The sequence below is a fragment of the Triticum aestivum genome, chromosome 4A (genome assembly GCF_018294505.1).
Source record: "Triticum aestivum cultivar Chinese Spring chromosome 4A, IWGSC CS RefSeq v2.1, whole genome shotgun sequence".
NCBI lineage: Eukaryota > Viridiplantae > Streptophyta > Magnoliopsida > Poales > Poaceae > Triticum > Triticum aestivum.
Window position 1 is genome coordinate 717108244 of NC_057803.1, and position 7934 is coordinate 717116177.

General features: G+C 44.2%; 1 long non-coding RNA gene across 1 annotated transcript; it reads left to right on the forward strand.

Moving 5' to 3' along the window:
* The first annotated feature begins 1092 nt into the window (after window positions 1-1092).
* Window positions 1093-4077, forward strand: LOC123083366 (uncharacterized). Its single transcript, XR_006439283.1, has 3 exons — window positions 1093-1260; window positions 2972-3123; window positions 3590-4077. It is a non-coding gene; the product is annotated as an uncharacterized lncRNA (long non-coding RNA).
* The last annotated feature ends 3857 nt before the right edge of the window (window positions 4078-7934 follow it).

Below are 7934 nucleotides of genomic sequence, written 5' to 3' on the forward strand. Positions count from 1 at the left end.
GTCCTCCGCCCCGACGGCCGCCTGGCGCCCACGTGGACGGGCCTTTAGTCGCGGTTCTTAACCAACCGCGACTAAAGGGTGGGGCCTTTAGTCGCGCCCGTTCGGTCGCGGTTGCGCAACCGCGACTAATGGCAGTTGCGAACCGCGACCAAAGGCCCTTTTTCCACCAGTGTATCTTTCGTTTTTTACAAAAAAATTGAGTAGCTATTTTTTTCCACCTAGGGTCTTTTTTAAAAGCAAGAGTGTGAGTTCTGTGGCATTTGTGTGATGAAGAGAAAACAAAACAAAATCTTAACTTGAACACACAAAGTGGATAAACAGACAAAAGTGGCAGGTAGTGTTCTGAATTTGTGTTGGTCAAAGCCTTTATATGGAGGGCATTCTAACTTTAGGTGCTTATAAGAGCATGATGAGTACAATCATGTAATTATTGGAGAAAGTGATGTATACACGACTAAGCCTGAAGGGGCCTGTTGTAGAAAAGTCTATTGCCTTTCAAGTTGCACGTGTTAGGTGATGTTGAGCAATTGGGATGGGAATTCTTAATTGATTTTTCTTTCCAAAGGGTGATACGATCCATGCAAATTTGTTACTACTCCTCTTCTTAACTAATGTTTGTATGTCTGAAATGTGCATTTGGTTATTCCACAACAGTGACAAACTGACAGCAATGCCCACCGTGGGTGTCAAGCCCTTACGTCTGACTTTAATAAGTGAAATGAAACTACAGTAAAGTGCTTACTAGTAGCACAAACCAATGCAAGTAGGAACAGAAATATTGGGATGTATTTTTTGTTCGACTGGCTCAAAAAAATTTGTTTGACGGCGGCAGTGGCATATGTGACGCAGGATGATGGGCTAATGCCGAGTTCCGCAGATCAACGCATCCACTGGCGGAGCCAGGGGGGCGAGCAGGGGCCTGGCCCCCCCTATCGCTCGACCATACACTAAGTACGGCGTGTTGATTGGCAATATGATTCACGTAAACTAGTACTTGGCCCCCCCTATCTGGACGTGAATTCTGAAAAATAGGAAACAGGCCCATGTAAAAGCCCATTGGTGAGTCGTTTTAATGTCCTGGGAAAGCTAGATTAGCGTGCGCGTGCGGATTAGCGCTACGCCGCCGCCGTCCTGTACTGCCGTGCCCTTGCCACCTGCTCGCCTCTGCTCTCCCTAATCCCTATCGATCTGATTCACATGGTGACGCATGCAGCTGATTCACTGGCCAATTCTTCATGTTCAGCCAACGAACTAGCCAAGGTTAATACATCACACCATCTGCTAATCTCTCCCAATTCTCATCTTCCATCGTTATACATCAAATTTTGTTGCATCACAATCGTTAGAAATCATGTGCATGCCAACGACGAGTATTTGACCTAACAACAGAGGGAACGAAGGGCTGGATTTTATTCTCTAGGTATTTTCCCTAATACACAAACAAAATTTCACAATACAACTGATGATGTTTTTTAATTCAAACCTATATAAAAGCAAGCTAAAAGCCAATCGTTTTGTTATACAATGATAGTTCTTGTTTGTATATTTTAAATTTCCTTATGACATTTTTTATAGCTCGGTATTTCAAGTCAGATTTCGGAGTAGTTTGACTATCAACTTCATTATTGACCTATTTAGCTATAGCTAGACATTGCCTCCGGCATATACAAACTGTTTGTCTAGGGAAAGTGAAATATGAATGATATTTGTAAACAAAACTATTGGGTAGTTTTGTGATGCAATTTTTTTTGGCTTCACCATCATCGTTTGCCCCCCCCCCCCCCCCCCCCCGCGTATGTCTAAATCCTGGCTCCGCCCCTGAACGCATCCTCTCTTCTCTCCCATGGAAGTCCTTCCATTCTCATATCTCTCTGTCTGTGAGTGGTGGCGCCAAGAGGAACGAGGGCGGTTGGCGTGGTCGCGCCTTCTCACCACCGACAGCGTTGCGTCGCTACCGGAGGGGAACGCCACCCTCATCAGTGGCGTCGAGGTCTGAAAGAATCGCCGGCGACCGCCCTGTCTACTTCGCCAAGCGCAGCGTGTCTCGGCGCGGCACCTGCAGTGCTGTTGCTGCCCTGGCCATCGCCCTTGGCATGGCGGGTGGCAACGACGGGGCCCTCGGGCTTGGGGCACCTCTGGCACGGCCTGGCCACCTCCTCCATCCGGCAGCACGCACCGGAAAGCCTCACCGTCGTCCCCGCTCCGGCACATCCTCCGCCATGGATGGAGGGAACCCGAGACACTACACCTCCTACTCCCTTCTCCATATTTCTTGATCCTTATTAAATTGTCTCGGCGTATGTTCAATTGCTCACATCCTTTCCATTTGTGGATCTATTTGATGGGTTTAAAACTGATCTGATTAGGTGGAAGCTGATTCACTATGTTAGCAATGTTTGCAAATTTGGGGGGAATTAGAGGATCGAGTAGGCTTGCCCTTGAATCCTACAGTTTTTAGATTATAGTGCCCACGAAAGTATCAAAAGAATGTAGTTGCAGGATGAAAAAATTATGCCAACTGTACTTTAGATGAACACGAACGCATCTCTGTTTCTAGAATGTTGCCATCTTGCTTTATGCAAAATGAATCATTGTACTTTGTAGAACTGAAATTTGTACAATGGTTGTTGACTACCAAATTTTGATTGAAGGCTTTCTATTTTCTTTCTCTCCTTTGAACAATATTGAAGATGATTCTGTCCAATTATTTTAGTTGATTCATCCTGGCTTATTTTTTATTGTCATTTGCAATACAAAATATCAAAGTTCTACATTTCGTGCCTCCAATACATAAATAGATCTTGAAAGTGCATTAACATCTTATATCTGAGTGTGTATCCTACATCCTGTAGAGAAAAAAAAACAGTTGCATAAATGCAATGAGTAAAATTGTAGAAAACTTTCATTCCGCCTTGCTAACTTTTTAGCACTTATGTGGAATTCAGAAATGTCGACATTGTTTTTCTTGCAGTGTAACCGAGGTCTATGGACCTATCAAAGGGTCTTGCTGCATATGGTTATGGTTGCATTGCGTGGAAGGGGCGAATGGAGTGCTGAAAGCAGAATCGTAGGAGATGGTGCACAATATGAGGAATGACAGTAAAGGCTTCAACTACGATGAAGGTGATGCCCAATTTGACCATTAGTATATTCTCATCAAGGCAACCTGTAATTTCTGCCATGACATGGATTTTCCATTGTGAGGGGCGTCTCTCATGAAGAATGTGATTTCTGCATGATACAACATGTTGTTAGAACCTGAATATTCTATGCAAGGATTGACATTTAAGAAGGATGTAGTAACAGGTAAACCTTGATAGAATATTTTAACTTTTCATGAGGATCTTTTCATTCAGCACATACGTATGTTGAGTTGTTCTTGTGTTTAGAAGTAAGAGGTGTAGCATGCGAGACATCCTTGCAGGAGTAGTCGAGCGGTGGATTTCCCTAGCGATTTGGATGTATAGAGTTTATGATACAAAGACCTTTTTTTGTACTGACTATTGAATTTTCTGCTTTATATTTCTGAACTCTTTTGTTATGTTGTTTACCCTCGATTCCAAATTTGCAAGGGTTCTTGTTCTTCCAGGATTTCAAAGAGTATAGACCACTGTATGGCCGAAGGAGATGCCATTCTTGACTGTCGTTGTCCATGGTGTGTTGCTGCTATTTTTCTGGCCGGTAATCTGTGCACTGCTGAGACCTTAGTCTGAGCACTGTTGGGCGTGCCCTCTGATCAACTGTTCGCAATCGTTGAAATAATTTTTTTCCATGGCCGTTTTGTCGCTCAAATTTCTAATTTATCTAGGTAGGGGTTTTGATGAATTTACTTCTTCTCCATCGTGCATTCTGAGGGCAGAATTTCATGGTAGTTCTCCAAAGCTGCTTGCCAAGAAAAAGGTTATCTAGTGATTGCTCTTCTCAATGGACCATGTTACGGGGGTAGAGATATAATCATACCTACAAAATTTTAACGTTGGGGGTAGCTCTTATCCCTTGCCATGGATTGCTGCAAATTTTGAAAAACATGGATGTTCTTGTTATATCATATACTCCATCCAAATTATAATGTGTTCATGTTACGCGGCCGTGAGTTATTACATCTTCAATGCAAATGGTTTATTTTGCAGTTGTAAACTCGACAAGATCTTTTCTTGCCTCTTCTCCATAGTGATTTGCTACAAGTAAATTTATTTCACTGGTAGTATTTACGGCATCATCGCAACTCAAGAGACATTAGAACTGCCTTCTTGGTTCGGGGGGCATCACGGGCGGCGCACACCTCCTCCCCCTTATGGCGGTGGTGGATCAGCACAAACACGGGAGAGAGGATCAGGGCGGAGAGCGGGGTGGCTGGCAAGGTGAAGAACAGAGGGCACCATGTTGAAGGTGAGGTGGGCGTCATCCCGTTTTAAAGGGTGAAGAACATAGGGCACCATGTCGAATGTGAGGTGGGCGTCATCAGGTTTTAAAGGGTGAAGAACATAGAGCGCAATGGACAACGTGAGGTGGGCGTCATCCGGTTTAAAGGACAGGGCTCCAGCTAGAAATATTTCACTATGACGAAAATCAAGTGGGAAGGGGAGAGTGTGGCAGGAAAAGGCAAGGGTGTGTCGTCGGATGGGGTTTTTGTATTGGGCCCGCGTGTTTGAGATAACATGGTGAATAGTCTAGACAACCACATTTCTCCTCTACATATGGTCTGGATCCAGGGAGCCTGAACTGTCGGACGGTTGAATTTTGGGAGCCTGTTCGGCGCCCATTTGATGCCTGGACACGCCCAAACGTGTGAGGAAGAAATGAGCTTCGACCCTGGAGACAACTTTAATCATTTGTTTGATTCATTTATATGTATTGTAGCCCGTAGCAACGCACAGGAGTTCTACTGGTATACGTAATGTTTCTGGGTCATATCTAATTGTCGCGTACTACCTACGAAAAAATGTCAAATTGTGATTGCTTAAATTTTGAAAAAAATTCATGTAGTGTCAAATTTAACAATAGTCACCCACTTAATAGTGAAGGGTAAAACCACGCTCGTGGCCTGTCACATGTATTTGGTAACATATGGGCCAATTTACATGTTGCGAGCACCCTCGGGCGCTCGTCACTTGCCACCTAGCTCTGTTCCATGCGGGGAGAGAGAGTGAAGCATGGTTCCAGTGCTGCCTTCGCTGCCGCCCGACCCTATCTCCTCCGCATCTCATTTGAAGACCCCGCCGTCGTCCCCTTGTCTCCATTCCACCTCCATCTCTTAGACCTCTCCCCAACAAATTTGCAACCCCACCGCCACATGCTATATTCCACAGTGTGCCGAACAAGTTGTATTTTAGCATCAAGCTCCTCAACCGACGGCTACAAGGCATCGGACTACGAGATGGACGCCGTGACCAAGGAGGACGTGGAGCGAGTGTTCGAGTATGATGAGCTCAGCTTGACATGGCGATGGTTTAAAAGAAGTGTTGGGGAACGCGGTAATTTTAAAAAAAAATCTACGACCACGCAAGATCTATATATGTGATGCATAGCAACGAGAGGGGGAGTGTATCCTCATACCCTTGAAGATCGCTAAGCGGAAGCGTTTATCAACGTGGTTGATGTAGTCGTACACCTTCACGATCCGTCCCGATCAAGTACCGAACGTACGGCACCTTCGCGTTCAGCACACGTTCAGCTCGATGACGTCCTCGCCTTCTTGATCCAGCAAGACGGGCGAAGTAGTAGATGAGTTCCGGCAGCACGACGGCGTGGTGACGTTGTTGGTGAAGAACAATCTCCGCAGGGCTTCGCATATGCACTACGGAAACTATTACAGAGGATAAACTAGACGGGACGGGGTTGCCGGCACACGGCTTGGGGTTTCTTGATGTGTCTTTGGTGCTAGCCATGCCCCTCTATTTATATATTGAGCCCTGGGGTCAAAACTTGGAGCAAAAGCCTCCTCAAAGTCGGTTTTGTCCGAAAGGCAAGAGTCCCACTCGGACTCCAGGACCAAACACCACAATCCTTGGCATCTGGCCCAAATGTCAAGGTCTCCGGCATTTGGCCCCCTGGCCTCCGCAAAACTCCTTTTGCACTGACTTATCGCCCCGTGGGCCTGACCCCTTGGCCTAACCATATCATCCAATATATGAATCTTTACCTGCGGACCATTCCGGAGCTCCTCGTCATGTCCGTGATCTCATCCAGGACTTCAAACAACATTCAGTCACCAACATAGATAACTCATATAATATTATATCGTCAACGAACGTTAAGCGCGCGGACCCTACGGGTTCAAGAACTATGTAGACATGACCGAGACACCTCTCTGGTCAATAACCAATAGCGGAACCTGGATGCCCATATTGGTTCCTACATATTCTACGAAGATCTTTATCGGTCGAACCGCATAACAACATACGTTGTTCCCTTTGTCATCGGTATGTTACTTGCCCGAGATTCGATCGTCGGTATCTCAATACCTAGTTCAATCTCGTTACCGGCAAGTCTCTTTACTCGTTCCGTAATACTTCATCCCGCAACTAACTCATTAGTCACAATGCTTGCAAGGCTTATAGTGATGAGTATTACCGAGAGGGCCCAGAGATACCTCTCCGAAACACGGAGTGACAAATCCTAATCTCGATCTATGCCAACCCAACAAACACCTTCAGAGACACCTGTAGAGCACCTTTATAATCACCATTTACGTTGTGACGTTTGGTAGCACACAAAGTGCTCCTCCGGTATTCGGGAGTTGCATAATCTGATAGTCTGAGGAACTTGTATAAGTCACGAAGAAAGCAGTAGCAATGAAACAGACACGATCATAATGCTAAGCTAACGGATGGGTCATGTCCATCACATCATTCTCCTAATGATTTGATCTCGTTCATCAAATGACAACACATGTCTATGGTTAGGAAACATAACCATCTTTGATTAACGAGCTAGTCAAGTAGAGGCATACCAGGGACTATATGTTTTGTCTATGTATTCACACATGTACTAAGTTTTCAGTTAATACAATTCTAGCATGAATAATAATCATGTATCATGAATTTAAGGATATAAATAATAACTTTATTATTGTCTCTAGGGCATATTTCCATCAGTCTCCCAGTTGCACTAGAGTCAATAATCTAGTTCACATCACCATGTGATTTAACACCAATATTCACATATGTATGTGATTAACACCCATAGTTCACATCATCATGTGACCAACACCCAAAGGGTTTACTAGTCAATAATCCAGTTCACATCGCTATGTGATTAACACCCAAAGAGTACTAAGGTGTGATCATGTTTTGCTCGTGAGAGAAGTTTAGTCAACGTGTCTGTCACATTTAGAGCCGTAGGCATTTTGCAAATATTCTATGTCTACAATGCTCTGCACGGAGCTACTCTAGCTAATTGCTCCCACTTTCAATATGTATCCAGATTTGAGACTTAGAGTCATCTGGATTGGTGTAAAAGCTTGCATCGATGTAACTCTTTACGACGAGCTCTTTTATCACCTCAATAATCAAGAAATATTTCCTTAGTCCTCACTAAGGATAATTTTGACCGTTGTCCAGTGATCTACTCCTAGATCAAAATTGTACTCCCTTGCCAAACTCAGGGCAGGGTACTCAATAGGTTTGGTACATAGCACAACATACTTTATAGAACCTATTTCTATTTTCTGCCGTGGTTAGGCTTTGAGTCTTACTCAACTTTATACCTTGTAATATAGGCAAGAACCCTTTCTTTGACTGATCCATTTTGAACTTCTTCAAAACTTTACCAAGGTATATGCTTTGTGAAAGTCCAATTAAGTGTCTTGATCTATCTCAATAGATCTTGATGCTCAATATGTAAGCAGCTTCTCCAAGGTCTTTCATAGAAAAACTCTTATTCAGGTATCCCTTTATGCTATCCAGAAATTCTATATCATTTCCAATCAACAA